The sequence below is a fragment of the Pinus tabuliformis genome, chromosome 1_1 (assembly GCF_031772625.1).
Source record: "Pinus tabuliformis cultivar Carrire ecotype Pingquan chromosome 1_1, CPIR1, whole genome shotgun sequence".
Lineage (NCBI taxonomy): Eukaryota > Viridiplantae > Streptophyta > Pinopsida > Pinales > Pinaceae > Pinus > Pinus tabuliformis.
In genome coordinates, this window is record NC_142297.1 from 183,567,431 (window position 1) to 183,573,415 (window position 5,985).

Below are 5,985 nucleotides of genomic sequence, written 5' to 3' on the forward strand. Positions count from 1 at the left end.
CCTTCAAATCTATGGGCCCTCGTCATCAAGGGCTTACGGGTTTTTTGACGCACGAGAGTTAAAAACTGTAGAATCTTTTAACTTCTCCTTCGGGTTCGGATAGCAGGTTTCTAGTTCGTTGGTTATCCAGAGCGTCACCTTGAGGGCGGACAGATCATGGGTGTTTTTTTGGATACTCTGCACTCTATGTTGGGCGGAATGTTTTTTCAACCGTTCTTTTGTAATTTTGTTGGAGTTAGGTTCAGGGTTTTTCCAACCCAGCTGTCTGTTGAATTTTCACAAAGCTGGTGTTGCCATTCTTGGCTCCTTTAAAGAAGTGTACATTATGTATTTTTTTCTAGATTAATGGAAGGTTACACTCTTACTTGATAAAAAAAATAGTTGCAATGCAACGTAATTCATGTATTTATCGTTATCGTTAACTAATTGATTAGCTGCTTGCATTTTTGTCTCCACACAAGCTTTCTCACACAGCCATCTCCACAATGCTTCCTCCACACATACACCTTCACACAGTTCCTCTGCACCTTGTTTTGCAACTCACATTTCACCGGGATTTATTTTGTTATGTTTTTGCTTGATTCATTCTTCATTATGCTATCTAAGTGATTAAAGCCGTAGTCTAATAATTAAACTTTTTTCCCTGAAAGTTATGGAAATTATGGCCATATTTTGAAAAAATCTAGAGGGATTTTTGTAAATCCAAGTAAAAGTTGTCTAAATTCATAATTTTAGTGCTTAGAAGTTTTTGATGGTGCTAAATTCATTTCCACCATCAAAAACATGATTCAAACACTACCTCTACAAGATTTTTTGAATTTTTTTTTGCTTGGATTTCGCCCACTTTTGGCGGTGCGGACAATTCCTCCGCCTGCCTAGACGAATTCTAACTTAAATATTTGTATTTTCATTATGTAGAGGTGTGAACATTTCTTAATAATATTTGTGCTCATTTTGCAAAATTATGAACATTTTTGTTTAATAATAATATCCGTGTTTTCATTTTGCGAACATTTTTGTTTAATAATAACATGTGTTTTCATTGTACAGAAGTGTGAATATTTTTGTTTAACAATAATATTTGTGTTTTGTTAAAGTGAACATTTTTTTTTAATAATAATATTTGTGTTTTAGTTGTGCGGAAGTGTGAACATTTTTGTTTAATAATAATATTTATGTTTTAGTTGTGCGCAAGTGTGAACATTTTTGTTTAATAATAATATTTGTGTTTTCATTGTGCGAAAGTGTGAATTTTTTGTTTAATAATAATATTTGTGTTTTCTTTGTGTGGAAGTGTGAAATTTTTGTTTAACAATGAAAACACAAATATGATTATTAATGAAAACACAAGTATGATTATTAAACAAATTCCCCGAACATTCTGCACAATGAAAGCACACATATAATTATTAAACAAATTCCCCACAACAAAGATTTTTTTTATTCAAAATACATTTTTTAACACATAAATGGATTCAACGTCGTGGAAAACCCATGGGGCACTCGAATTATGCAGATTAAACAATTTAAACTCAAGTTTTAAAAAAATGTGTCACATTTTGATTAAAATTTTACGGTTGTGAAAAAACTCATTTTGTCCATAAGTTAGACTATGCCTAGTAATAATATACATTAGTAAAATATTAATAATAGATGTACACCAAATATAAGTGGATGTCAAACTTGTTTATAAAAAAAAGTTAATAGTTATAGAACTATAATAGTTGTCCATGTAAAATAATTATCCAAAGAAAGCATGAATGAGAGAGAATTAATAGCTATAATTAAATGCACAATAGTATATTAATATTCAAGTTAATAATAGTTAAATAAAATGGCTATTGCAGTGTAGAGTTTAAATAATTAATTATTAACTATTAATAAAAATAGTTAATCACTATAGTATTATAAGTTAATAGGTTTCCTTGCAATAGTTATAGTATTATAAAAATATTGTTGCTTAATTATTACACTTATTAATAATTATAGTTCATTTTACTATTACTATTTTGTTGCTATCATTTATAGCTTCATAATTAACTCTGGAAATATAACTAATTAATAGTTATTAGTTATTAAAGAATAATGTTTCTTTAGGGTTTCATTTATATTTTTATCGTGAATGCGTTGTGTGGAGATTCCTCATTTGATTTTCATTGTGTGGAGGCATTGCTAAAATGGTTGAAGTCGAAATAACCAATTCAAAAAGTAGAATGGCTAATGGGTGTGCATAGGCATTGAAAAGGGGCACAGTGTGCAGAGTTTCAATTTTGTTTTCTTTCTTTTGATTTCATAGTAGTGTGAGTTTGGATTCGTAGTGTGAGTCTGGATTGAGATATTCCACAGTCTTCATTTTCATGTTGTCTACGTTTGAGTCTAGAACAAGACTCATCCTCAGGACTGATTTACAAAGAAGAGAAACGAGAGCTATAAATATGATTTGGAATGATGTCAAGTTGGAGAACAGGCCAACTCAAAATGAAAGAAAACCAATTTTTTTTATTACGATTCATTATTATTATTTTGTTATTTAATAAATTATTTATTTAATCCTTTCTATGTTATTCAATTTTAGTTTAATAATAGTTTATGAAATTTTAATTATTGTTAATAAATTTTAATATGATGTTATTAATTTTATTACTATTTTTATGTATTTTTATGTTTTTACTTATTGTAATGATTTTAATAAATTACATTTCTATTTCTATTTTAATTTAATTTCTTTGTTCAATGTCTATAGGTGTTAATATATTACTTTGCTATTGTTTTGGCTTTAGTTTTATTTAAGCCTATGATATTAGATTTTTGTTAATATAATGTTATTTAAAATAGCTAATATAATGTTATTGCTAATAAATTATTTATTTTAAATCTCCCTCTAATGATTTATGGTAAAATGTTTTTCAATTATGATTAATATATTACAATTTTATTATATTTATTAATATAATTCATGATATTATTAATTTCATTGTTACTTTTATGTTTTCAAAGTATTGCAATGAGTTTTTTTTATTCTTATTATAAATTGTATTTTTAATTTTATTTTATTTAAATTATAATTTCTTTTGTTTTATGTATTTTTTTCTTTTTTATAGAAACAGGTAGTGGATATATTAGAAGCTTGGCCTTAATGCCAAAGGACGGATTACAAAGGGTGAGTCTAAAACGATAAGTGTCGAACAGCCTTGCAAGACCATGACATTTATGATTAGCTCACATCTTTTCTTAGCTGTAACTATGTGATCAATTTCAGAGATTTTCCCAAGCTTGTGGATACAAACAAACTGGTTTAATAGAAGGCAATAAAACATGACAATGTTCTAGATTAAGGGATTGATTCCCATATTTCCTTTCCGCCTCTGAGCAGAGCACCAGCCGTAAGAAGCGCTGCTTTGTTAGCTTCAATGTCCGCCTCTTTATGATTGGCTCTCAACACATAATAGAATTTTAAATTCTCGAAAGAATCACTAAGGTTTGAAATTCTGTGAATCAGCCTTGCTAGCCTTAGGTCCTTTGGCTTAGAACTAGACACCATAGTATTAATAATAACCTGAGAGTCTCCAATAACATTAACCTCCCTGATGTTCAGCACTTTTAGCATCTTGAGTCCTTGATAAAGGGCCAAAGCCTCTGCTTGGATGCTGGAAGCGATGCCCAAGCCCCAGGCGAAACTGTAAATCCTAGAACCAGTTGGGTTTAATATAACTCCTCTAGCACCAGCTCTTCCAGGATTGCCCTTAGCTGCCCCATCAAAAAATAGAGAGTGCCTCTGATGGTTTGCAATCCATCCCTGGAGCTCGTTTGCTGTAGCCCTTATTTGCCAAGCTTTTGGGAGGGAGATGCTCTTTCCCAATTTTTGGAACTGAAGATTGAGCGAAGAGCCCTAGTTTTTATCTTGCTGAGTGAGATTTAAATCATCTTTGTGGTCTCTCAGGCACTCCCATTTAATTTTAACTGCCACTAGCTTGACGTCCTGCTTACAATTTCTGAAAATCTTTTTGTTTCGCTCAAGCCAGATCTGCCAGCAGGTAATTTTAGGGAGGATAAACCAAGCAACTCTAATAATTTTGTTTTTTGGAGGAGGAATAGGGTACCTTTGCAGCCATTTGTCAAAGAAATCAGCAGTGGAGGAAGGCAACTCGAAGCTGGGACTCAAAGTATTCAGCAGAGCGGACCAGATCTGCACAATGAAGGAACATTTGGCTTAGTTACCGGTGAATCCATAGTATGAACCATTTTTATGTCAACGTTTCAAATCCCAACTGGGATCCATCATCAAGACTTATGAATGATGATAAAGAAGCGCTGCTTAGAAGGAAATAAATAATAATGAGAATAATAAATTTATTTATTTTTTAATAATTTTTTATTTTTTTTACTGTCTGAGTTTTATATATTAATTTAATTTATTTTTTTTTACACTGATGAGTTAATATATTAATTTAAAATTCATAACCTTAATGGTAATAATAATTAAATATTTAATATATGTTAATATAATAATTTTTTTTTTTTTTTGTATGAGAAATGTTTATTTATTTTTATATATATTAGTATTTAAAGAATAGAGAAATAAGTATATTGTATTAATATTTAAAATTATTTAAATTTTTATTTAAAATTATATTAATACTAATAATAATTAATATATTAATTAATTGCTATATAAATTAATTAATATATTAAACTAATTAATATTAATAAATGTTAATAAATCAATATTAATAAATGTTAATAATGTTAATAAATCAATATTAATAATGTTAATAGATATTAATAGGGCTAAAATATTAATAATACTTAATTAATAATCATTTAATAATTAATTAACAGTAATTAATAATAATAATAATTAATATATTAATTAATTGCTATATAAATTAATTAATATATTAAGCTAATTAATATAAATAAATGTTAATAATGTTAATAAATCAATATTAATAATGTTAATAGATATTAATAGTGTTAAAAATATTAATAATACTTAATTAATAATGTTAATAAATATAAATAATATTAATTTAATAATCACTTAATAATTAATTAACAGTAATTAATATTAATAATACTTAATTAATTAATTGCTATATAAAGCATATGGCTTGAAAGTGAAGGTAAGCGGGCTAAAGGCCAAGCAGGTTTCAGAAGGCATCACTCAACAACAGACCACCTTGTTACGCTTAGGATCATTGCGGAGGAATGTCGTAATGATAAATCCAATTTATTTTGTTGCTTTGTAGACTTTAGAAAGGCTTTCGATACGGTTCCTAGATACAACCTTTGGAATAGGTTAGAAGAGCTAAAGGTTCCTCTTGAGTTGAGAGCTGCTGCTATAAGGCTATACGAGAATGTAATTGCCAAGCTAAAGAACAATGAGGGGTGGTCAAAAGATATTAAGTGTAACATCAGAGTTAAACAAGGTTGTCCCGTCTCCCATACCCTATTTGGCATTTACATCGATAAGCTCGAAGGTTATTTAGAAGAAGCAGGGTGTGATGGCACGATCTTAGCTGGGATAGTCGTTATCCTTCTTCTCTATGCTGACAATATTGTTCTTTTGGCAAGGTGCCCTTCTGATCTTGATAAGCAACTCAAGCTTCTTAAGGATTTCTGCTCTACCATGGGTATGACTGTTAACACTGACAAAACAAAACTTATGATTATCAAATCCAAGAAGGACACTTGCGCTAATTTTATGTATGACAATAATAACTTGGAGGAAGTGTATTCTTACAAGTACCTAGGAATTGATATCCATCACAAGCTCAACTGGAACCATAGCATTGAGAAAAGGATCAATGGGGGTGGAAAGCTTATTTTGGTCTTGAAAATAATTGTAAAACAACAAACCTCGTAATGTGGGATAAAAATAAGTTCCTCTTTGAAACTTTAGTCACTCCTGTTATCTTATATGGCTGTGAAGTTTGGGGCTGCAACATCTCCAGAGAATCATGGAGAAAGATTGAGCAAATCCAG